The following is a 27560-nucleotide window of genomic DNA, read 5'->3' on the forward strand; positions in this document are numbered from 1 at the left end:
CATCAAGAACTCAGAATGGTTATAAAATTAAGCCTTCTTTCACAAAATATACTATCAGAAAATGACTCATACAGAGGTTTTCTGGTTTATAGTAAAATACTACCATTGAGGCTTTGAAGATATGGGGCACTTATGAAATCTCCAAAAAATTATCTTACTTCTTAAGCAAAATTCCAAAGATACAAATGAGAGTAAACACAGAGGCTGATTTGATTAAATATCTGGAATTTTAAAACTGATCTGAAATAAAGACGACTCAAAAAGACATACATAAAAATGTTTTAAAAGACTTTCAGACAAGATGGTAGTATGGTAGCAGATATCTAAAATCCTTCCTAGAAATTGAGCTAAGTTCTAAAGGAAAAATAAGAATAGCGAAAAATCCTACCTTGAAGTTCACATTGGTCAAACTCTAAGAGACAGTTAGTGAATTTAATTAACTTTAGCAGCAAGAGTTCACACAGTCTATTAGATGACTATCCAAATCATTAGAAAACTGAATCAGCAGGCAAGTTTTCAGAAATGACAGAGAATAGCACTGTAGAACTGAGCTAGGAAGGAAATGGCAGCTCTGCCATCAGACTCTGACCTGCAAACCTTGGAAGCTGAGACCCCCTCCCCTCCGCAATCAAGCACCACAAAACTGGATACCCCAGCATGGTATTTGCCAGCAGAACCTAGAACAGCCAGCACCTCACTCTTCTCTTCCAAGTAACATGCAAGTGCATATGAATGAGAAACCTAAGTCCCATTTAGAACTCCAGCTAACAGTATCTAGGAAATGTATTTATTTTTTCAGCTCTTGCACACAAAAAGGCACACTAGAAATAGGGGGATACAGATCCTGAAAGTCTGTCCCCCAGGTCACACACAAACATGTGGGTGTCTCCTCAATACATCATGGCAAAAACCTCAAGGGTTTTTGCTGCCTATAAAGAAGGTATTAGCTTGAAGGGCTCCACATACTCATAATTCCCCCTCCCCAAGAGTAGTGCTGTGACATAGGGAAGAGCTAAGGAAATCCTTGGGGAGTGAGGGGCAAAACCAAAAACAAATACTTCTAAATTTGAGGTGATAGGGCTAGAGGTGAGACTGGCACTTCTCCACTTAATGTCCTATCACCAGCACAAACAAGGGCCAGGATATCTCATTCAGAGAGGGCCCTGGTCATATCAAATAAAAACCTGCAATGGAAGGTTCTCTGATCTTGCTTCTCACCAATGTAGCAGAATTTTTCAACTAGAAATACGCTCTCCTAAACTATAAGAGCATTCTAGATTTCTACCAACAAGATATAGCTGGCTCTGGTACCATTATATTCCTGGATTATAAGAAATGTGACTTTTGGCCCTACTAGAAGAGTTTCAAGTAATGAAACTGTAAAAATCATGTTTCCTGTAGATGTATTTATCTTTCTCTGCACACCCCTCAGACTGATAAATCAATGAAAATTTAAAAGAATTCAGTTAAACACCTTAACTTCTGAAAGGAGAAGGCCACCAATAGCCTTGTAAATACTATTTGGAGGAAATGGGATTCAGCAACAGATCTGCTCCAGCTCAGTAATGAACACATGAGGAGAAGCAGCCATACTGAGGGGGGTGGGGGTGGGGGTAGTCAACCATTTATATCACCTGCAGTGAAATTAAAGAAAATTAATGGGACCAAGGAAGGATACAGAGAGAATGCACAAGACTAGAGATAAAAATACTAACATTAAGTTAAAAAAAAATGTAATAGTACAGTGACATTTTAAATGGCACTAGAAATAGCCAAGATCAGATCCAACTACAGAAAATAAACTGCAGGGACTCTTTCACAGTTAGATTAAAAAGATAACAGCAAATGAGGCACGTAAAATATATGAAAAACAGCTTACATATTTAAAATGTGAATGAGTATTAGTTTAATACACGTTTTTGGACATCTTTGTACCTGGCTTAAAATGAAATGTAGGACATACAAAGATAGAATATTTTCCTAACCTGAGGAAAGATTCAAGCAGATCAAAAGGGCTCACAATCTACTAAAAAAAGTAGCAAAATAATAAACACTTGGTTATATCATGAGGAGATATTGGTTCAGGGGGCTGGGTGGGAGGGATGAGGCTGTCCCTGAGGTGTTTTTTGTTCTGTTTTGTTTTTTAGAATTTTTATTTATTTAAGAGAGTGTGAATGAGTGAGCCAGTGAGAGGTAGAGGGGGAGAGAGAGAGAGAGCAGGAGCCAACACACACATAAGAATGGTGGGGAGGGGCAGAGGGAGAGGGAGAATCAAGCTCTCCAATGAGAAGGAAACCGACTCTGGGGTCTATCCCACGACCCTATGATCATGACCTGAGCCAAAGGCAGATGCTTAACCGACTGAGACACCCAGGTGCCCCATCCCTGAGCTTTTTAATGTGCACAATAGATACAGGAAACAATGGAGGAAATTTGTATGAAAATTTCAGGGAAAATATTGGGAGCCACAAATGTGGAATCTTAAAAAACAGAACAACAAAAATCAGAAGCAGATTCAAATCCAGAGAACTGGTATTTGTCAGAAGGGTGGGGGCAAAGGATGGACAGAATAGGTGAAGGACATTAAGAGTACAAACTTTCAGTTACAATGTAAGTAAGTCACAGGGATGAAGAGTACAGCAAGGAGACTATAGTCAATAACATTGTAATAATGTTGTCTGGTGACAGATGTTAACCATTTATCTTAGTGAGCTTCCTATAATGTATAGAATTATCAAATCACTATGTTGTACACTTACAACTAATGTGACATTGTAGGTCAATTACACTTAAAAGAATTCTGAAATGAACTGAAATGAATTTTTCACACAAAAAAGGCAAAAAATATTCCCAGATATACTTCCTGAAATTTTTTGTATACCACTCTTGCAATCTTCCTGGAAAAAAAAAATCTTAAATATTCCAGTCAACCCACCAACACAGCAAGATATAGATTTCAAAAATAAACTGTGATATTAAAAAGAGGCAACTCAGAGAATACTTCTCCAAAAAACTAGCTCCAAACATAGAGCTTTTATAGCCACACAGGAATATGAAGGTACACGATCCTTAATTTTCTTTTCAGTAAACTGAGGAAATATTTTCCTTAAAGTCTTAGATATTTTCAACCCATTAACTCCTCATCCTAGGCAGGTTGGAATTCATCTTCATAACTGCCACCTTGTGAAAAAATGCTTTCTACCAGGACAGACATCACTCCTTACACATCCGTGAAGGACAAAAGGGCTAAAAAAAGACCTTTCTGACCTATAGGTCCCTCCTTTTAATCAAAAATTCTTGGGGTGCCCAGGTGGCTCAGTCAGTTGAGCATGTGACTTGATTTCAGCCTAGATCATAATTTCAGGGTTGTGAGATGGACCCCCCATCTCGGGCTCTGTGCTGGGCGAGGAGCTTAGGCTCCCTCCACCCTTCCCCCTCTCACTCTAAAAAAATAAACTTTCTCAGGAGTTCCCCAATAATATCTTTTTATATCTTACTGGTCAGAACTAGGCTATATGTCCTTTGTAATGGAATAGAAGCTAAGAAAATATTTGCCACTTTCAGGCTTTCTCATAATTGATCTCAGAGTTGAAAAGAAGACTGTGAGCCAAGACTATAGTGTCCATCATCAGGTAAATATTATAGTCATGGTAAAGTTCTGCAAAACATTTCTATGTTAGTTCTTGAGAGTTGTGTTTTTTTTTTTTTTTCCAATTACATCCAGGCAAAACTCAGGATATGCCAACAATAATAAAAGAAAAAGGCTGGGGGGGGGGCGTGCTTACAGGGGTGGGTGGGAAAATGTGGAGATCATGGCAAATGCTAAAACTTAAAAGTAAAATAGTGTCTCTGTCTTGGGGAGTCCCTCTCCTTTGTTGATGGGAAACCTACATACATAAGAAGGTGTAATCCTCACCCCTGGGCATGGTTAAGGGACAGGACCATTATTTACACCATATACCAAGACCCCTCTTGTTAGCTTGGCATTCCCCTCACTCCCCACCTTCACACTTCCCTCAGGCAACACCAAATCAAAATCCCCACTTATTTAAGAACTTCAGACACTGAGTTTACACGGTCAGTTTTTCACAAATTCCACAAGCAAGTTTCTATGGAAGGGGAGGTGGTATAGATTAGGAAAGAAGAGAAGACACTGACTGCCTTCAGCACAAATGACCCTTCAAGCAGGCAGTTTTGGAGGACACAACCTGAAGTCTTCTAGAAAGTGGACTTCTTTCCCAGCTGACTCCTCTTAAGCAGGGTAATTTTCTGGAGATAACACTACCCTCACACTCTCACCGCCACCTCCCTTGCCTTGAGCCCTTAAAAACCATCGGTTTATCCATTGGTAGCCTGACCCAAGGTTTATTCCTCTCTTTCCACTGCATGAAAACTCAGTGAGAATGCCCCAAGGGCAGCCCAAAAACTCAAACACATCCCTGTCTAGCATGGTCAGCAACTGCGTGAGTTCCTCATTTTCCCTGAGAACTACTGCCTCCTGCTTCTCAATGATTTTCACCACCTGTGAAACAAACCTCTCTCTTTTCTACAAGATACAACAGGACAGAAAGAGAAACAAGAGTTCAAAACCCATCAAAGCATTCCTGCTCAATTCTGCCAAAAGCCTTTATACCCTTACCTTCCCGCCTGCTATTTATTAGCTTTGCCAATTTTCCATATGGTCTGCCTCCCATCTGACCACTTCAGGTTGTTGAGAATGTCAGTTTCTGGTGGAGAAAGGGAAGGTGCATGGGTGCTATAGATTTCTGAGGAGCTTTCTTCTAAGAACACTTCCCTTCACCTCCAGAAACTTGCTTCCTTAGTGGTTTCACCATTCCCCAGTATCTGCCACACCTGCTCCAGGAGCTTCCCCAGCTCCTTCCCCTTCCTTTACACCTCATACACTGCACCTTCTACTGGTCATCAACTGCTAGCATTTTTTTTCTAGATGTCATTGTCTAGATGTCATCTAGAGGATGGGACCACCAGTTGACCTACAAACTAAATGCAGTCAATAGGAGGCTCCTAACCCCCCCCATCCTTGAAATACACATTGTGCCCAGTGTTCCGACCATGGGAATGGCTTCAAGGATGTGGTCTTGAGAGAACAATGTGTTGTTGATATTATCTGAAGACTACAGGCTACTGAACACTATGAGAGCCTTTATAAACTTTTAAGATTTGGAGGGAGACAGTGGAGATCTACCCCTGCTGCAGCCACCGACAATCCTGTGACTTTTCTTGACTACCAATCTCTGTGCTCTCCCTCTTTCTTCTGTCTCCCCTTGTCCTATGTTAAAAGGGACCAGTTTGTGAACCAGCAGCAACTGTTGCAGTTTCTTCACCTGGTGGGACAGAGGGGACCAGTGAGCATGAAAGGCACACAGGACTCCCAGATCCACCAACCAGTAGAAATATATCAGATCCTACACAAATGGAGAAAAAGAATAGGACTTTCCCCTTGTAAATGTGTAGGACACAGATATGAGAAACATGCCATACACGCGCTCCCCCACCCCCCACCGCTGAAGCCAAAGCCTGGTATTCAACCTCCTGCCCAGCCTGGCCCAAGTCACAATAGCCCCTGGTTCCATTCTTCAAACTCCAGTTAGGAATCCTTCACAGCAGTAATCCACTTAGGTGTCTCCACCTAGGCCTGGATTGGGGTAGGAGAGGCAAGCTGTCCTTTTAAGACAGTGGTTTTCAGACATTAGTGGATAGCAGCATCTCCTGGAGAACTTGTCAAGCCTGATGACCAAATCCACCCCCAGAGTTTCTGATAAAATGGGTCTGGGTAGGGGCCCAGAATTTGCATTTCTAATAAGCCTCCAGGTGATGCTGTTGTGATGATGAAGAAAACACACTTTGAGAACCACTGCTGTAAGCTACCCTGACTTCTTTTGACTTCCTATTTTCCTCCTTCCAGATTCTAAGCACCTTTCATTGTCAGGAAATGATTCTAAGTACTTTAACTCCTCTCTGTACCCACTCTATCTGATTCTAAACCATAAGCAAGTGATAAGACATATACTCAACGCCCTTGAAGGTTGCTTTGTAGAGCAGTTAAGAATGAGCAAACTCTCAGGATGCCAGGGTGGCTCAGTCTGTTAAGCATCTACCTTTGGGTCTTGGGGTCCTAGGATCAAGTCCCATATCAGGCTCTCTGCTCAGTGGGGAGTCTGCATCTCCCTCTCCCTCTGACCCCTCTCACTGTCTCTCTTAAACAAACAACAACAACAAAAAAAAACAATGAATGAAGTCTGATAACTGCATTGAGTCTTGTTTCTGCTGTGTACAAACTAGGACCTCAGCCAGTGACTTCTGAGCTTCTCCATTCCAAGTGCTTTATCTAGTGCCCTATATACAATGTGTGCCTCATCATTGTTTTTAGCATTATTGTCAGAAAAATCTTTTCAGATAAAATCTGCTTCCACCAATCTTCTTTTCATTACACATCCTAATTTAATCTAATAGTCCCATTGGAGTCAGTCAACTGTATGGTTTTCGAAGATGCCCAGGTGATTTCAATGCATAAGTTTTCGAAACCACAAGGTAGACTAATTATTTCCCACCTTCGCCAGGTGAAGAGAATCACTGCCACTTGCCCCTCCTTGAGCACCTACCACAACATGGAGCTTCAGAGACTACATGCCCACAGGATCCACCATACCTCCTCTGTGCTCTCCAATGTGGAGCACACCCTGTCCAAACTTCTCCTCCTATTCTGTTCTGAGATCCTGAGAGTTCAAAGTGGGGTCCATCCCCCTCCCCAGAGCCACCCCTTCCCAATAAAGTGCAGAAGGCCCGGGGAGAAGGGAATATCATACCCTTTGCTGAGTCATGACCACGTTATGTCCATGAGAGATAGGAATAGAGAAGTGGCCAAGGTTATTAGTTACAAAGAACACCACCAGCCTTTCAGCCCCTTCACCTCAATGGAAAGAACTCTCTATTCATTCCCTGGATTCAGGAAAAACATCTCATTGGGGTAAGCTCGACCTAGCTGAGCACCAGCAGTAGTTGAGCAGGAAAGTGTAGGTATCTGGTAGTGGGGGGAAAAAATGCCACCTAGATACAAGGTCAGGGCTCCTCTAGGGTTAGGTTATCAAGGAGGTACAGGAATCATACCTCCAGAGCAGAAAGTCCATGTCACCCATGGTAAAGTGTCAGGGAGATGGAAACTAAGTAATGGGAAAGCCCCAGGTACTACCTGGGATCAGAAACTCTTCCTTACGATGTTTCACGATGCTTTCTGAAAGGAGCCAAATGTTGGATGAAGCTGGATTGCCTCCAGCTTTCTGAAAGCCAATATAATTCCACAAAGGGGCCAGAGACTACCCAAGCACTGCTTCCTGAAATTCAGGTAGAGTTTCCCTCCTCTTCTCTAATGAAGCTTTTTTTTTAAACCAGGAAATACTTCAAGGATCAAAGAGTCAGATCTTTTCTTTGGCCAATAAGGAAAAAGAATCAGTCACAATAAGTGGAAAAGCCAGGAATGAATTCCATGTTTTAATTTCAAGTTAATTTTTCTCACTGTACCATATTTCCTTAGTCTCTAATTCATCTTTCACCATCTCTAATCTACTTGTTTCCCAGCCAGTCAGCCAAGCCAAAACATGAATTCTTATTCAGGATAGCCAGTCTCAAAAAGCCCGATTTCCCAAAACACTTTGAGTCCCATTCTCTTTCTTATTGGACCATCTCAGTTTCTTCAAAAAGAAAAAGAAAAAGAAAGGAAAGAAAGGAAGAAAGAAAGGAAGGAAGGAAGAAGGAAAGAAGGAAAGAAAGAAAGAAAGAAAGAAAGAAAGAAAGAAAGAAACTGAAGAAATCACATAAGAGGAAAATAGCAGGAGTAGCTACTAGTTAGTGTCATTTTACCTGACAAATTCCAAGGATTTCAGCGTAGAGCCTCCTAGGGCTGGCCTAGTTGCTCACTAGTTCTCAATTTTGGCTCCACATTAGAAATGCTTGGCGAGGTTTTAAGATCCCCTGTACCCAGACCAATTAAATCAGAATCTCTGAGCAGGAAACCCAGATAGCAGAATTGTTAAGGTTTCCCAGGTGATTCCAATGTGTAGAATCACTTCTCTAACAAGCCATGTGTTGGCTCCTGATCCAGATTCTAAGGCTGCCCAGCTGGGGTATAAGCTTTCTGGGTGAGAAACAGCTGTGGATGAGAGAGGGCAGTTCTTTGGCAGCAATATAAATTGTTAAGCAGCCACCTAGCAGAGAATAAAGTCACACTAAAATTTTAAAATAAAGCCTCTAATTTTATTGGATCAAACTTTACTGCTCTTCTAGACTTTTTTTCTCCTTTCATTTCATAAAATTATAGAGCTAAAGCAATAATGCTAAAGAGATCAATACTGTTCATCATCAGGGGTGGATGTCATGCCTTTTCTTAACAGTCTTCAGTGAACCCGCAGAGCTAAAAATAAGTTAAATTAAGTTTTAGACCTCCATCTGTCTGCTAAGGTGACTGCCTGACCTACTGGTTGTTTTTTTTTTTTTTCCTACTCCCCCAGACCAGCTCTTCCTCCTATCGAGTACTACCTAAGAGATCATCTGTAGGGAAGAAATTGGGAAGACTTTCTAAGAGAAGTATTTACCTGGTTAGCATTTAGGTATTACCACCTCAAAAAAACAAACAAACAAACAAAAAAAAACAACAAAAAAAACAGCTTCTATGCATATTGGCTGGCCAGGACCTGGATAGTAGAAAAGAGTTGGCAAAGCAGTTCCCAGGAAGGAGAATACACAGAGGTAAGGTAAGACACATTAATGTATGTTCCGGATGCCCATGATATTACTCTACAATTACTCAAATATATTGCTGAGAATTTCTCTTTGATTCCAGGTAAGCAAATGAGACTGTGACTCAGATATGTCTTTATAAATGAGTTAGAGGCAGCATGATGTAATGAAGATAGCAGAACATGACATCGGATTCATATCTGATCTCTGTCACTAATTAGTCCTATTTATGTCCACAGGAGAAACTTTTCAATCTCCCTTAGCCTCAACCTACTACTCACCTGTAAAATAGGGATAATAATATCTCCCTCACATCATTTTTTTTAAAGATTTTTTTTTTTAAATTTGACAGACAGAGATCACAAGTAGGCAGAAAGGCAGACAGAGAGGGGGGAGCAGTCTCCCTGCTGAGCAGAAAGCCCAATGCGGGGCTTGATCCCAGGATCCTGGGATCATGACCTGAACTGAAGGCAGAGGTTTTAACCCACTGAGCCACCCTGGTGCCCCCACATCATTGTTTTAAAGATGAGTATTCTTTTATGTAAGTATCCAGTATGGTGAATGGAAATAATAGGCATTCAATAAATAATTGTGGCAACAAATAGAATAATGATAGCAATCGTATTTGCAGTCATTATTGTTAGCTGTTGTTATCTGTACATACCAACAGAGAAATTATTAGCTTATATCCCAAATCAAAAGCTCTCACTTTATGTTTCTGAAGTATTTGTGACATGGGAAATATTCCTAGTCATGCAACTGAGGCTTACAGTTATTTTGCACAAAATTTCTTTAATAAGGTCCTTTTAATTTTTAGTTCTAAGGTACTGGAATGATAACATTTCTCAGTCCTTAAAACAATAAGACCAGGTTAACCAAATGGTCTCTGGTTTTAAAAACAATGAGAAAATAAGAGATAAATTCTATAAAAAAGACAGTGTACAGAAATGGATAAATAAGTGTAAAATGAAAGATTTTGAAATCAAGAGAGACATCTTGCCAAATATATGAATAACTCATTCCTTAGCAGAGTATTTATTAGGGAAAATAATGACAAACACAATCTTGGCAAGACAAACTTACTAATTGGGAGTGTATTGGGCAAATTTCCAAGAAATGCATAAATCATTTTCTAGATCAAAGAAAACTATTAAATACTTGTGTGGCCTTAGGAATGTTTCTTAATCTCACTGAGCATCAGTTTCCTCACCAGTAAAATTGTGGTGATAATAATAAGTCGCTTTGTGCATGGAATTAATTAGCTGGTGGTATACATAAGTCACTTCATATAGTGCCTATTGCTGTGTTGGCTATCATTTTTATCTCTGAAGCTAGGATTAAAGTGATTTAGTAGAAGAATTTGAAGACCTATCAGAAAATAATGATTTGGCTAATTTCCAATACCTGAGCCTCCCACAGGATTAGAGTGAGGTTTTGGGCATATCACATGGGATCCTCACTTATTCTTAGTTTGTCAAGTAGGAATTACTAAATGTAGGAGGGTATCCAAAAGGAGTTTTGGGGTTTAATCAAGCAGACTAATTATGGTAAGGGATGACACCTCTTACCACTTGTATTTTTCCTACAAAATTTTGATCAGAAAGCTGTGTTAACAAAGGATTTTTAATTCCTAACAGTGGGAGATCCCTTTCTAATTGGTTACAAGTTAGTTTTGTCATATCTCTGAGCAACATTTGGCATATGTAAAGGGGAAGAAGCACACAAAGAATATGCTGGAATGGAGTCTGCCTATATGGGCATTCATCCTTAGGCAATGACACAGCAGTCTTTGCAAAGAGCATGACAAGCCTCTTTCTTATTCATTTATTCATCAATTATTTCGTAAGCACTTAGGACCAACAAGCAACCCCTAATTTCATTTGTTTTTACACTACATGAATTACTTCTCATACACAGTCTGATCAGATATTCCTGGTCAGCAACTTAAACTCAAGTGAGGTCAAAATCCCACAAATTTCCCTTAGTGACTCTGCCTTGTCCTAGAATCTCTTCAGAACCTTCGGCTGGATGCTCTACCTGCAGCCAGACAACAGGCAAAAAGAAAGAGACCTTGGAAAATGGAGTGCCTTTCACTTAATAACCTCAACTCAGAATAGAAACACATCACTTCTGTCCACAGTGTGTTGGGAAGAACTAGTTACATTGTCCCACCTAGATGCAAGGGAAGCTGGGGAAAGTAGCTAGGTAGCCACTTCCCAGTTACAATTCCAGGCTATGGAAGGCGATTCTGTTGCTCAGCAAGCTATCACTGCCCTAAGTACCCAGGTGCTGATGAAATTCCTTTCATCATGGAACTTAGAGTCTAGTTCACTCTTACTCTGATAAGAGCTTCCTCCTAAAGTTTCAGTGCACTAAATCATCTTTCATCAATTTTACCCTCATCTCGGTCTACTCTATAGAACTACAGTTCCCAGAATCCCTTTCTAGTATCAGTCAGGGTTTGATTCTGCCAATGAGGCATTCACAAAGATTTTTTAAAAGGAGCCATTTTTCTCAGCAGCAGCTGTTTGCAGACCGATGAGATCATTGTTGGCAGCACTCCTTAGCTTTCAGCACTTCTCCCAGGAATCACTTGCTATAAGCAAGCAGCTGAAATCATCAGAAGCTTCCAGTGCTCGGCCATCCTCTTGAGAATAAGTACTCCATGCCACTAGGATCACTGATAGTGGCTCTCCTGCAATTCTTTCAAATTTGCTGAAAATAATCTTCCAGACCTCTCCCAAAGCAATTCCAATGCTTTGAATTAATTTTCTTCCTACCCAAAATACTAGAATGACTTCTATTTTCTGGAAAAATCTGAACACACTCAGGATTAAAATGTTCAGTACGTTTAATCAGTAATTCAAAGAATTATTTTCCTGTGCCTGTTATATGCTAGGTCTTATGCTAGATACTAGGGAATACAATTTGACAAGCTAAGTAGATTAACTTCTGCCTTCATTGGGCTTATTTTCTTTAAAGATTTTATTTATTTATATTTAATATTTATTTGACAGACAGAGATCACAAGTAGGCAGAGAGGCAGGCAGAGAGAGAGTGGGAAGCAGGCTCCCTGCTGAGCAGAGAGCCCGATTCGGGGCTTGATCCCAGGACCCTGGGATCATGACCTGAGCTGAAGGCAGAGGCTTTAACCCACTGTGCCACCCAGGCACCCATTTTGTGCTTATTTTTAATAAATAAATATTATTAAATATAGTAAATATTAATATTATCAAATGTATTAAATATATATTTTTATATAAATATATTAAATAATAAATGAAGATTTTAATAAACTCATTAAAAACATATAAAACATTTTAAGCCTGTAAGTATAAGTGTGTATGTGTGTATATATATATATATACACACACTTAAGTGTATATACACGCGCACACACACATACACACACACCATCAAGTTTGAAAGGAAAAAGAAAATCAAGAGTAACTCAATGCTGCTTTACTCATCAAAAGAAATTTGGCAAAATTCTTGGAAGTATGTCACTAATTAAATATCTTTATTGCCTCTGAGTTGTAATGAAATGACATATCACACAACAGGGGCCACAATTTGTCAAGGTCATAATAAGTATCTTCCAAAGGCAAGAAACCCTACCTTGTTTTAATGTGCAGGATGAAATATTGCATATTGGTTATGCTGCTAGAGGATTTGGATCATCAGTAAAATGGAAAACACTTGGCTGCAAATGCAGTTTTTTTTTTTTTTTTATCTGTAAATGTTGGAATTTTACAGTAAAATTCTTTAGAGAAGCAGTACCAAGTAAAGCAGAATAGATCACTGTTAGGGATAATTCTGATCAAGATAATATGGTGTCTGTGCTCTTCCCACATATTAATTTGTTAGTCAATGGTAAAAATGCTTATTTTCTATTCTTTATACTAATCTAGGTTAGAGAAAGACCATCAATTTTCACTATTAGGGTGTGTAATAATTGTATGAAGATTATAAAGTATAACTATCATGCTCCCCTTTTCCTCAGTGTCAGTACTAATGTGAACATAGCTAACAATAATTAATATTCTATTAGTGGCTTGTAAGAGAAAAAAAAAAACCATGTGTAGGAAACCATCAGGCTCCATCCTAGCCACAACTAAGACAAGCAAAATGTTTATAAGAATCTGCATCTGCTTAGCTCTTTGTATCTATTCACTCCTCAGAAGTAGGACTCATAATTTACCATTCCCAACCTCTGAATACAATCAAGGAGATCTCTTGTAAACTCTGTTCAGTACTTCAAGCCTCAGCATTTGGCTAGTCTTATTGCTTACCCTATATTAAAGCTCAGAATCAAAGACCAGCCATGTTCTTTATAAACAAGCTTCTACCATACATTTATTCACTCAACAAATATTGATTGAACATATAATGTGTGTTGGGCCCTGGAGATATAACCAAAGATGACATAGATGATCCCTAACCTGATTGTATTTGGGGGTGAGTGATGAAGTTACAAAGAGGAGGTAGACTGTTCATAGAAGGAAGTATAAGGGCAACTAAATCAAACTTGACAGTTTTGAGACCACTTCCTAAAGAAATGCCTTTAACCACAATCTAAATGAGGCTTAAAAGTTATCCTGGCACAGAAGAGAGGTAAAATTATCTGGCAGAAGGAAGAACGTTGAGAAACCCGGAAGTGAGAGAGACCATGGCAGATATTCTATTGGAGGAACTGGAAAGAGTTTAATATAGCTGGATTTTAAATTACAGTGTTGAGTGGTGAGTTCAGAGAATTAAGGAATATATTTTATAGGAACTGGTAGACCACATAAGAGAGTTTGAAGTTTAGGAGCAATTTGGAGCTCTTGAAAGGCATAAACTAGGAGAACAGTCGGCTCACTTTGGCATTTTGGAAGTTTTATTCTGGCTGTCCTATGAAGAATGGAAAGGAAGGGAAGAAAGACGGAAGGAGGAGGAGGAGCCATATAGGAGATGATTGCCGTAATTCAAGTATGAAAGTATGGTAGTTTAATCTATGGCATTGAGTTTTTCTCTGGATTGACCGACTAATACACTGTTTCATTTAGAATTGGTTTCCTGCCTTACTTCTCACAGTCCCTTCCAGATGTTAAATTTCTACCCCATGTTAGTCTTAATAGCAGCACTTCTACACGATATCAAATATGCTTGATAGTAATTGATTGCCAGGGTGCCCCTCTACTGATTGTCTTAATCATGTGTTCCCCAACTATGATATGCTATACTCACCTACTGGGAAATGTAGTTCTTGCTACCACCTAAACAACTCCTATTAACCACTTCCTGTTTTCTGATGCTGAGACCTTTCAATTTGCTGTCTTTCCTCTGTGAAAGCATATTCTTTACCATGGCTTTACTATGTTGTCCTAGTTTTCCTATGATCTAAGCTCCAATTGAAACACTGGCAATATCATGGACTCTAAGATAAACTGACACAGATTTTAGGATTTTGAACTTGTAGCCTCCTATAGTCCTTGTACTGCTCTCTAGTATCACAGAAATTTCTTCAGCTTGTATTGAATAGCTATTTAATCTGAATAGGCATATTTTTTTAAAGTTTGTATTTAAATTCCAGTTAGTTAACACCCAGTGTAATGTTGGTTTCAGGTATACAATGTACTTATTCAACAATTTCATACACCTGGTGTTCATCCCAACAAGTCACTCCTTAATCCCCACCACCTTTTTAACCCATCCCCCATCTACCTCCCCTCAGGTATCTATCAGTTTGTTCTCTATAGGTAACAGTCTGTTTTTTGGTTTGCCTCTCTGTGTCTCTTTTTCCCATTGTTCATTTGTTTCTTAAATTGCACATATGAGTGAAATCATATGGTATTTGTCCTTTTCTGACTGACTTATTTAGCTTAATGTAATACTCTATAGCCCCATTCATGGCATTGCAAATGTTAAGATTTCATTTTTGTGTGTGGTTGAGTAATATTCCATTATATATACCACATCTTTATCCATTCGTTAGTTTATGAACACTTAGGCTGTTTCCATATTTTGGCTACTGTAGATAATGCTGCTATAAACATCAGGATGCATGTGTCCCTTTGAATTGGTATTTTTGTATTCTGTAGATAAATACATAGTAGTAAGATATCTGGATAACAGGGTGGTTCTATTTCTAACTTTGTGAGGAAGCTCCATATTGTTTTCCAAAGCAGCTACACCAGTTTGCATTCCCACCAACACTGCAAGAGTGTTCCCCTTTTTCCACATCCTTGCCAACACCTATTCTTTCTTTCTTGTGTTGTTGATTTTAGCCATTTTGATGGCTGTGAAGTGATATCTCAGCGTGGTTTTGGTTTGCATTTCTCTGATGATAAGTGATGTTGAGCATCTTTTCATGTGTCTGTTGGCCATCTGTATATCCTCTTTGGAAAATGTCTTTTCATGTCTTCTGCCCATTTTTAATTGGATTACTAATTTCAGTTAGTAATTACTAATTTCAGTTACTAATTTGAGTTTTATAAATTCTTTATATATTTTGGATACTAACCATTTATCAGGTAAGGCATATTTATCTTTAAATATTATGAGAGCATTATAACTTTACAGGTACACTGATTCATTCATTCAGTAGTCATTGAAGTTCAGCCCTATGGTTAGAATCTGGCTGACTCCAAGAAAGGATACAAAATGTTGAATGACACATAATTCTTCTTTCCAAGAAACTAAAAAGTTAGTAGGGAATCCAAAAAATTGTATAGTCAACATTTCTGTAATACTATAAGATATTTAATTCTCTCAAGATGATAGATATCAATTTAATTTGAATGCTTACTATGTGCCAGACTCTACCAAACACATGATATGTCCTGCGTTTTTCAATTATTATAATAATCCTTCAAAGCAGATGTTATTCCAATTTTTTTTAAGTTAGGAAATAAGACTCAGGGAAGTTAGGTGACTTGCCCAAGATTACATAGAGGGTAAGTGGTAAAAGTGGATTCAATCCCAAGCTTGTTTTATGAACAGAGATTTGCTTTTTACTCATATGCTATAGATACTTGCCTTCTAATGTCCACGAATCATAATATATCCCATTCTAAAACCCATTACATCCATTTAAAATATCTTCTGGAAAGGAATACGATGGAATAAAGCAAGAAAAGAATGACAGAATGCTTTCAACTTTTATGTTAACTTCGATATATTTATTGTGGCTGACTGAAACTCTGTCTAAAGAGGACTTATATGGGTTGAAATAACCTATAAAAGTATTCTGAGGCTGCACTTGAGCTCTGTGGGAAAGAGCACCATCTTTAATTTGTGATGTCTGCCCTGAAGTCAGAATAGAGAAGTTGTGATTATCGTACCAAGTTAGTAGCCATCCTGTGCAAGGAAGTCTATGAGAAATCAACCATATGATTGCCTAGTTACAGTGAAGACTCAAATGAATTCTGCTTTCTTATATCTGTCCTGACCAGCATCTACAGCTTTATCACATTTGTATACAGCAATCCGGGATGGGGGTGGGGGGAGTGAAAGAAAACTGGGAAAGAATTATAGACCAAACCTGCTTTTTCTAAAATGGTAACTGCCAGCTAGATAAGGCTTTTAAGCACTTAAAATCTACTGAGAATGACTGAGAAACTGAAATTTTAATTTCACGTAACTTGAACTAATTTCAATTTAAACTAAAATACTGGACACTATATTTGGTTATTGGAAATGTTTAAATAAGTTTAGGATAACTTGGAGATGTGACTCTACTTTTTAACCATTTTATAAAATCTAGAAACAGATCAAGTAATTTCAATGAATATTGAAATATGCTATAAGTACAAAATACACACTGGATTTTGAAGATTAATCCCACACAAAAAAAGAATGTGAGCTATTTAATTGATAATTATTATACTTGCTATCTCTTAAATCTTTTGGATATATTAAGTTAAGTCAAATATATTTAAATCAATGTCACCTGTTTCTTTTTACTTCCTTAATGCAGTTAGTAGAAAATTTGAAATTGCATGTGAGACTCACATTTTATTTCTATTAGACAATATTGGACACTACAGAAGATCACAAGGACAGGGAAAGAGAGGGTGAAAGTAAGTAGGTATTGAATTAATTGAATATTCAGGTAGGTGGTTGTTCTAGAAAGTGTTTCTTGGCCTTTCTTTTTCTTTTATAATTATTTAAGGTGTCTTTTTAGACCATGTTGTTGTTGTTGTTGTCAGTCCTCCATGAAATTTAAACCAAAAATATACTATATATCTGTTTATGTACCATGGCAGATCCCAAATCACTCAAATATGCAAGATGTTCTTGCCCAGCTTATATTTAACAGCTTGTCCCTTTGAGAGTGATACTTCTCCCACAGAGTTTTAGGAGTTGGGAAGGGTTAAGGGAATAGAAGTCCCAGTGAGGAGAGAATGAATCTTCAGACAGTGTGAGGCAATGACAAATAAGGTATCATGAGTTAACTAAAGAACTATGTTGAAGAACAATGAGGCAGAGGTACCAAAATGAGGATCTGGGGCAGGGTATGAATTATTAGGAACCATGGTGATCCAACACATTTTTTTTGTACCTTTAGACTGTAGATTTTTCTAGACATGTGAAATGTTGGGGCTACATCTAACTCACTTATACAAACTTATATGGTTTGTAGAACGACTGCATATCACCAGTATAACAGGTGTTAAGTTATATCACTCATTCCTTCCATAAGTGTAGATGTCAAATCTATATTTCAAATCTTTCTTTCTAAATATTTTATTTATTTATTTATTTATTTATTTGACAGACAGAGATGACCAGTAGACAGAGAGGCAGGCAGAGAGAGGAAGAAGCAGGCTCCCCGCTGAGCAGAGAGCCCCACGTGGGGCTCCATCCCAGGACCCTGGGATCATGACCTGAGCCAAAGGCAGAGGCTTCTGAGCCACCCAGGCACCCCTGTCAAATATATATTTCAGATGAAATGAAGAAATTAGTGCACATAACGTGTAATAGCTTTATTTCCAGGCTTTGGAATCTAATAGAAGAAAACATGGATTCCTCCTTGATTTTTGCTGTCCTTTGGTCTCCATTACTCATGTATCTGTATTAGATGGCGAACCAAGGATAATGACAGTAAAAGAAGATGTAGGCCAGAATGTGGGGTGAATGTCAATTGATGCCATTTTCTGTAAATAAAGATTTATGTGAATAATATTTATTTCCATAGTAATCTATCTCATAAGGCTATTTCATATAGTTTATCTTATGAGGCAAAAGGGCAAATCCTTTGATACTGTCAAAACATAACTTTCTTAAATATATAGAGTATAAGCTTGAAATTTATAACATGTCCTGAAATGATTACGTAAGACAAAAAAATAGGGACTCTGTGTTGGGTCTTGGGGATAAAAACAGAGGTATTTTCCAGATTTTTGCTCTGACCAACTGGAAACCCATTCAAGTTTTCTTGGTGATTTGTCATTGTAGTCAAAATGAGTGTCACAGCTTCATGATAATTAAAAAGCACTATTTAACTAACTTATCCTGACTCAAGCAAATTTTCAATTTTAATTTGGTTTCATGAACAACTCTTCCAAGCAGAAAAATTCTTCAGATGCCCAACTGTTTTAAGTTTTCCTGCCTATTAGTAGTAATATTTTTATTGAAAGTTTTTTAGCATTCTAGATTTTTCAGTAAGTACATTATATGCACTTGGAATATAGTATGTTACATTAAATTCTTCCCACTTTCCACCTCTCCCTTTATTCCCTAGCTCCATAAGTAGCTTCACTATCTTCCTATATCACCCAAACCAAATGTTAACAAGTTCATCTGAGGATCCTTTTTCTCCTTGGTTCTTGCATTATACTCGTCATTTTAGCCTGCCATTATTCCATGTAACATTTGTACATCTCCATTGCTACTATCTTAGTCTCTCATCAATTCTCCCAACTTCTATAAAGTTCTCTTTACTCTTCAAATCAATTATTGTCTTAAACAGAACTGTTTCAACCCTGACTGACATGGCTCAAGTGGCTAGGTCAGAAAAGGGAATTGACTGGCTCAAGTAATTAAGAATGACAAGGGTAGTTCTGCCTTCAGGTGCAACTGGGTCCATATACTCAAGCCTAAGATTAAATTTCTTTTTCCATCCCTCAGCAGTGGTTTTGTCCATGTTCTGGCCCCGTTATCACCTATTGCAGTCAGATTTTCTCCATATGGTGGGTATTATAGACATGGAGACATACTGGCCAAATCCCTCTTCCAGAAAGACTTGCTGTTAACTGTGGGAAATGCAAAGAGCCAACAGCCTCTAGTTGTCAGTTCCCTTAGTATCTTTATCAGCTACAGAGAGCCACCTCACCCAAAGTCACGCATGCATCTGGTGACTGAATGAAGCTGACCAGCCATCTGGAACCTATGCAGGACACTGCTGGGCTTTCCTCACACCAGAGCTTCTTGCCAGGTTGGCTGAAGCCTTGTCAAGCCTGCATCTCAATCTACTCCTCTCTTTGCCCAACTATGTGTCTTCAATCCTTTTTCTGGGGTTGATCCCTAATAGACATTTGCATTACAAACTCTATCTGTGTCTGCCTCCTCACCCTATAATAGTGAATTAGATGGCCTGAGTGACTAGGACTTTCTTGTCCCAGAACTGGAGCTAAGCCTTCTCCCTAGTGCTGACTAGAACAATCCTAATGATGGATTCTGATTGACCTTCCTTGGTTCACATTTCATTCCCTGGGCTAATTACTAGGGCCATGCAGTCAGGAGGGGTGTTTGACCCTCACCAAGACCACATAGAATGAGAAAGGAAGAGTTATGTAGGAAGGAAAATGTTGTCCTCTTTAAACTTCCATATATCCAACTCCGATCTCTTTCTATAATACAGATCTAAAGTGGTTTTTCCTTTGTTTAAACATCAACTTTCACCATTGCTTATAGCAGAAAACATTCAGAACAGCACAAAACACTGTAAAGGACACAGATTCATCAAAGCTCCCATCATTCTTACTCGGGCATAATACTTAGGAATGTTCTCTGCCTTGATTGGGGATTGCATTTTGCATGAAAAGATATCCAAAGGAATGCAGTTGCTACCTTTGCTTCAGCTGCTCCAGTGTATCCACGCTGACCTGCATCTGGACAGTTCTTTCTCGTGGTTTTTCATTCATGGTTGAATCATGGCTGCCAAGGCTTTAGCCATCATAGACTCATTAATGTCAGGACAAAGGGGTGGGTGGAGATTTCCCAAAACCATCGCCTTTACCCACACTTGCCCCACCAGGTTTTCTATTAACAGTTTATGGGACAGAAATGAGTCACATGAAAACCCCTACCTGCAAGGGAGATGACTGAGAAAATCAGGCTCTGCAGGAGTCATCAAGGGAAAGGGGGTTAGAATTTAAGTTAAATAAGAGGGAAAGTGAGAATGTGAGGGGGCTAAGAATTGACAGTGAAACTGTTGTAGATTATAGGTTCTGATGAGGCAAAGGAACATCTGAAGTCAAGGTTCTGAACAGAGGAAACTAGAATGATCGGAGCTGGTGAGCAGAGCAGGAAAAGCTCGAAATTGAGATTGTGGAGTTAGTTGAAGTTATTTGTAATGACACAGAAGTCAGGGGCTAAGTGGAGGAGTGAATGGAGGGCAGGAGACAAACCAGCATTGACAGTCCCAGCAGGTGCTTGGCACTCAGCAAGTGGTAGATAAACAAACGATAGGCTGACTTTCCTGTCAATATTTATCTGCAATCTCTGCATCTCTCCTGAAAGAGACTCTCTTGTCAAACGCTTTCTCCTCTCTGATGTCCTATAGGGGCCTATATGTCAACATATTCAAAGGTCAAACCGTAACTTCTCAGTTTTGACATCCCATCTCTTTATTATGTTCTCTGGTTAGCTACGTATATTCACTTACCTCAGCCAGTGATCTAGAAGGTGCCCTGACTCTTCTTTCTCATGGCCGCCTCTTACCAGTTACAAGGTTTAAACATGGTAACTTAGAATCATCTTCTTTATTCTTTCTTCTCTTCCTCCAATACCTTGGTCAGATAGGCATCATTTCTTATGTGGACTATTGTAGTAGTCTTTAAAGGAATCTTCCTATATAGAAATATGATTTTTCCTAATTAAAAATTTCTCAGAAATCTCAAAAGTAACATGTTTAACCCAATCTGTGAATGTAGGGGAAAATGTACATAGTATCATCTCTTCATCCTGCCAACACTGTGAATAAATTGGTAACCATCTTTCACCTGGTCAACAACACAATTAGTCACCTATAGGATTATTTTTAACAACATAATTAGTCATCTATAAGATTTACTTTACAAAATGGAATAGATTCATACACCCTGTACTCTAATTTAGAAATTCCAAAAGCCAGTATCGAACACAGTAATGTATCTCAGTAATTTGTGGGTTATGCTTTGATTACTTTGTTACTCCTGCTTATTCTAGTAGTTATCTAGTTATAATTACATACGTAATTCCCTGTTAGGTTCTTAGCACTGTGAGGATAGAAGCCAGGGCTGTCATGCTCATTGATTATGTTCTTACTAAGTGGAGCAAGGTCTAGTGTCAAATGAAACTTTTTGAGTGAATGCATGGATAGTTAAATAGCAGTATTAAATAGTGTGTCACTAAAACAAGAGAGGAAATTTATTAAGAATGTGCTATGGGCTAATACCATGAGGACAAACTATGTGCATTATTTCTTTTACTACTCAAAAGATGTAGATATTATTATTACTCTATAGACGAGGGAATTAAAGCTTAGAGAAATTGTTACTTCCCAGAGGTCATGGTTACTAGGGAAAGGATCTAGGACTTTAATCATGATCTGATTTCATGCTGTTAATGACTATAGAGGTTCCAAATGAATTACTGTTTTATATTATTATTTTTAAATTTTATTTTATTCTATTTTATTTGTGTTCCAAAATTCATTGTTTATGCACCACATCCAGTGCTCCATGTAATACACGCCCTCCGTGATCCCCACCACCAGACAAACCCACCCCCCCACCCCCTACCCTCCAAAACCCTCAGTTTATTTCTCAGAGTCCACAGTATCTTATGGTTTGTCTCCCCTTCCTATTTCCCCCAACTCGCTTCTCCTCTCCATTTCCCAACGTCCTCCATGTTACTGTTTTAAAAGTATAAATTTATCGGGGCACCTGGGTGACTCAGTTTTTGGGCACCTGCCTTCGGCTCAAGTCATGATCCCGGGGTCCTGGGATCAAGCACCACATTGGGCTCCCTGCTGAGTCGGAAGCCTGCTTCTCCCTCTCCCACTCCTCCTGCTTGTGTTCCCTCTTTTGCTGCGTCAAACAAATAAATAAAATATTTTTAAAAAGTATAAATTTATACAAAGTATAAAATATAAAAATATTTCGAAATTTACTCAAAACACATATTATTACTCATATCTTATTAATTTCATTTTTCTAGTTTTCAGCTTTTTTATTGAGGTATAATTGACATAAAATATATTTTAGGTGTACAATATAATCATTTGGCTTTTGTATATATTGCAAAATTATCATAAGTCTAGTTAACATCTGTCATCATACAGTTACAATCTTTTTCTTGTGATGAGAACTTTTCTCATAGCAACTTTCAAATACGCAATAAACTATTAACTATACTCACTGTGCTGTACATTATATATATATATACATATATAAAAATAATTTCTTTAGCCGTTATTCATTCATAACAGACACTTACATTGTTTCCATTCTTGGCTATTCTAAATAATGAAGGTAGGAGTGCACATATCTTTTTGAATTAGTGTTTTCCTTTTCTTCAGACAAATACCCAGATACAGAATTGCTGGATCATATAGTAGTTCTATTTTTAATTTTTTGAGGAATTTCCACATATTATTTTCCATAGTGGCTGTATGAATTTATATCCCCACCGCTAGTGTACCAGTATTCTCTTTCCTCCACATCTTCACCATTACTTGTTAATTCTTGTCTTTTTTATAATAGCCATTCTGACAGGTATAAAGTGGTATTTCACTGTGGTTTTTGATTTACACCTACCTGAGCAGTGACATTGAGCATCTGTTCAAGTACCTGTTGGCCATCTGTGTATCTCCTTTGGAAAAATGCCTATTCAAATCCTCTGTCCATTTTTTAATCAGACTGGGGTTTCTTGCTATTGAGTTGTATGAATTTTTCATATATTTTGGATATTAACCCCTTATCAGATATATGATTTGTAAATATTTCCCCCCACTAGGTAGGTTGTCTTTTTCATTTTGTTAATGGCTTCCTTGGCTGTGCGGAAGCATTTTAGTAGAACTACATATTAATTTTTATTAGAGCTTCTTTAAGAGGGTATTTTAATTGAGCAAGGGGAGTCAGAGAGCAGCTTGGCATTTCTCATTCCTACAGCCTCTCTGTTCTCTGCTGTGGTCTATAGGGAGTAACCTTTAATAAAAAACAACAACAACAAAAAATTCTTCATACTTATGAAGATTATAAATTAGCATATGGATTATTTCTTTTTTTGAGACAGAGCTTTAAGTAATTGGACAACTTTTTAAAAATCTGGTCAACAGATCAAACAGCTAGTGATGATATTGTTGCTACAGTAAGCCCTGTTTTCAAGAAAAAGTTTATTCTATTAAGTGTATTTTGCTCTAATACTGAAGCAGCTATGACAGAGTATACAAAAGGTTGCTTAAAGATTACACAAATAAAAGCCCCTCTTTTTTTTTTCCAGTAGGAATTAATATGGAAAATACTTTGTTTTCCTGACAGTTTGAAGGTAGTATTAGAGAATTTTGGATCTCCTGACATCATTCCTTATAAAAAATAAATGATCCTGAAAAGCTTCCTAATGAAATAGGGGAATGCAGGGCTGTGTGATGTTGTATCAGAGACTTCTTTTTTTTATTTTTTTTTCCAAATTGGCATTAAAAAAAAAAGGTGGAAAATGAGGAACTTGGACAGGGGATTAGGAATTTTGAAAACAGGGATTAAGTGGAAATTGTATTGTTTCTCTATGGGATATGTAATATAAATCAGAGCAGCAGAGTTAAAATGGCAGATCTGACTTCTAGCCTTTGAAAGTAAGAGATCTGTTACAACAAGGTTGACCCTTGATCTTGTCTGAGAACTTGGATTTTGGGGTATAGGGTTCCCACCATTCCTAGAACTGATGAAAGTGGCTCACTGTGCCTAAATTGTGCAATCAATATGGTTTACCCTAAACACCTTTTTTCACTCTGAGAGTCTGATATCTATGTGCCGCTCAGAGGATGCCTACATGACCAGCTAACAAAACCCTGAGCACTGAGTTTCAAACAAACTTTTTTGGATGACAGCCACTACCAAAAAGAGTTGTCACAACTTGTTGCTGGGGGAATTTAGTGCAACCCGTGTGACTCCACTGGGAGAGGATTCTTTGAAACTTATACCTGGTTTCCCCCAGACTTTGCCCCACATGCCTTTTCCCTCTGCTGATTGCAGTTTGTGCCATTTGTAGTAATCATAGCCATGAATATGATTATATGTTGACTCTTATGAGTTCTCCTATCAAATCACCAAACCTAGAGGTGATCTTGGATAACTTCAACACAGTACCTTACTCACTATTACTAAAAGTCTTCAGGATATCACACAACTGTTGAGTTTTCATTATGTATCCAAGTATTTTTTTAAACACTGGGAATATAATAATGAGTAAGATATAAACTATGTGAAAGATTCTATTGCTCAGGATTTTGGATGATTCTCATCCAAAACTAATTTTGTCTTCCAGGAGACATTTGGTAATGTCTGGAGACATTTTTGATTATCACCACTGGGACAGTGCTACTGGCATCAAGTGAGTAGAACCCAGGTACATTGCTAAACATCCTACAATATAAACAGAACAGTTCCCCTCAAGCCTCCAAAAATCATCCAGTTCAAAATGTCAATAGTGCCAAGGTTGAGAAACTCTAATATAGTGAGAGAAAGACACACACACAGGTAATTTTAACAGAATGTGAAAACTGGTCATTGACCTCCTGCCTTCCAGGGACCTTATCCTTTCACTTACCTTAACCACTCATTCCTACAACCAGGGCCCCCCACCTATCACCTTTGTATTTCTTTTACTCCCTCATGGCCTCTGATGAGGTTAAGTTCCATTGTCAATTAACAGTAACCATTCCTTTTAATACCCCCTATTTCCCCATATCTAGCTCTCTCTCTCTAGGCCCTCTTGACCAACCTCAATAATAGTAACCTGAATTTATATTGACTCCAGACCCATGATGCAGCTGACCTTGACTGATTTCACTTTAAATTCATAGTCCTCGACCATCACATGGATCCTGCATGCTATGCTGCCACCACATATCTGCAGAGCCTTCCTTCTTTCACCCATTTCATACTTGCTCTCTCTCTCCAAATTCCCTACACCTGCTAGCCTTTCTTTATGCTCAAGTTGCTTGCCCTGTTTGCAGTTTCGCTGAGAAAATAAAAGCAACCAGAAGAGAACTTCCACAAGCTCTCATTGCCACAGCCATTGAAGTTGACACAACTGGCACACATTGTCTGCCTTCTTTCTGGGACAAAGGATGAACTACATTTATCAACCAGCTCTAGAAACTCCTCTCACTTGTTCAAGGAAATCACAACTCCAGGACTCCATCTCTTTTCTCCCACATAATTGTTTCCCTCTCTATGGAATCCTCATTACCAACATCAAAATATGCTTCTTTCCCCATCTTAAAAAAACTTCCTCTCCGGACTCCACTTTTCCCTCTCATCACTATACCATTTCTCTCCCCTCACATCAAAACTACTTAAAATAGTCGATTATATTTACTGCTTTAAATTTCCCTTCTATTCTTTCCTGAACCAGTTAAGGTGTTCACTATTTTTCCAAATCCGTTCTCACCATCCTGCACTGGTAAGTCATCTTTCAAAATCAGATGCATGAGGGGTACCCAAGGAACTCCCTGCACCGCAACATGTGTGGGAGCCCTCAGCTTCTCTATTAAACTGATTCCCCTACTTCTGTTTATTTCATGAACTGCACAGTCCCTTCTCAATGCTCTGAATTGTGACTTCACTTTGCTTCCCCATGCTAATCACTTTGTTCTCTTAGTGGCTCTAAACTCAATTCCATTGAAAAAATGAACCTAGGGGTAAATTTGTATTTTTAGGTCAGACTGCATCATATATTATCTACCAGGTTATAGGCTAAGTGATTTGTTTCTGGGATACACTGTAAGTCCAAACACTGGCCACACCAACAAAAAAGCCTTTTATTGCTTCTCTGACTTGGCAGTTGAGGGCAAGGCAACCTTATCAAGAAAGGAACAGTGGGTATTGAAGACAATGGGATATAGCCAGTGTAGTGAGAGTAAATTTTCATTGCCTATCCAATGGCATGGGTCACATACTATCTTGTAATATGGTGGTCCATGCGTATTTCATGTAGTACAACCTGAATTTAAGAACCTGTACTCCAGGACTATGCCTTAGCTATAATCTCTGTCTTTCAGCCATTGACTGTGTGTCCTCAGCTTCATAAGACCACATTGTATAAAGGAAACATTGACACTTAAGAGGGCCTTGAACCTGAAGCATATTTTCCCAATTCTTATCATGCTTCATTCTGTCTTTGTGACCAACCATATTTGCCACTACTCCTGCTACCTCCTCCTAGGTTCCCAGCTCTCTACTACACAATAAACTGGGTGGAAGGTACAGTAATCTCATATTTATTGCTGGTCCCCGGAACCTTGTTCCACAGCCTAGGCTTCGTAGGTGATTGGCAAATGTTGATGAATAATGGCAACTGAGCATTGGTCCCAGTTCAGTCCCTTTGGCTCCATTATTATGGCTTTCTGGAAGGCCCTTTGTGATCCAGTATTTTTGTAGCTTTATCTATTAATCATAAGCTTTCCTCCCTATCATTCCATACCCTATCCCAAAATCTATGCCGGGAAGCCTTGCAAGGTAGAGTGCGTTGAAAGGCGTGGAATATATTTTTAGCAGATTATATTCCTAAAACTGCAACCTACCACCTTATAGGCCCAATGCTATTAATATGTCTATCTGCTTTTCTTCAGCCCAACATTCCCATGCACAATAGAAAAGAAGCCCTTTAACAATCATGTAAATGTTACTACTAATAAAAATAAGCACTACGTTGAAGCCAAATTACATGTCTTTTACTGGGAAATTTTAATATGGTTCCATGTCCAAGTGCTTATTGTTCAGAGAGGGATTTTTGGTGTATATGGTCGCTGAATTATTTTTTTCTTCTTTACCCATTAATACTCATATTTTGGTCATTTCACAGATCATTCGTGTCTCTACTAGAGAAGAAGAAATATAAATAGAAAGGAACTAAAATTCAATTTATAAACTGAGTTGTTTGTGCATAACTCTAATAGTTTAAAAAATAGGAAGAAGAAAAAGCTGTATAAGGGGTAAGAATCTGAAATCAGTGATTAAAAATGAAGTATGAACTTTTGGGACTTCATCAAAATCAAAAGCTTCTACACAGCAAAGGAAACAGTCAAGAAAACAAAGAGGCAACCCACAGAATGGGAGAAGATATTTGCAAATGACAGTACAGACAAAAGGTTGATATCCAGGATCTATAAAGAACTCTTCAAACTCAACACACACAAAACAGACAAGCATATCAAAAAATGGGCAGAAGATATGAATAGACACTTCTCCAATGAAGACATACAAATGGCTATCAGACACATGAAAAAATGTTCATCATCACTAGCCCTCAGGGAGATTCAAATTAAAACCACATTGAGATACCACCTTACATCAGTTAGAATGGCCAGAATTAGTAAGACAGGAAACAACATTTGT

At 38.4% G+C, this 27560-nt stretch overlaps 1 long non-coding RNA gene across 2 annotated transcripts in view; it reads left to right on the forward strand.

Moving 5' to 3' along the window:
- The window catches only part of LOC101674778, an 88959-nt gene extending 61743 nt beyond the window's left edge, over window positions 1-27216 (forward strand). The window contains exons 1-3 of one of the 2 annotated variants that reach the window (XR_006602625.1): window positions 8534-8768; window positions 24487-24552; window positions 27028-27216. This is a non-coding gene — a long non-coding RNA (uncharacterized LOC101674778). Of the gene's footprint in view, window positions 1-8533; window positions 8769-24486; window positions 24553-27027 lie in introns of those variants that run through there. The other variant, XR_001178731.2, reaches the window with a different exon arrangement.
- The last annotated feature ends 344 nt before the right edge of the window (window positions 27217-27560 follow it).

The sequence above is a fragment of the Mustela putorius genome, unplaced genomic scaffold (genome assembly GCF_011764305.1).
Source record: "Mustela putorius furo isolate JIRA1106 unplaced genomic scaffold, ASM1176430v1.1 tig00003871_pilon_pilon_pilon, whole genome shotgun sequence".
NCBI classification, from domain to species: domain Eukaryota; kingdom Metazoa; phylum Chordata; class Mammalia; order Carnivora; family Mustelidae; genus Mustela; species Mustela putorius.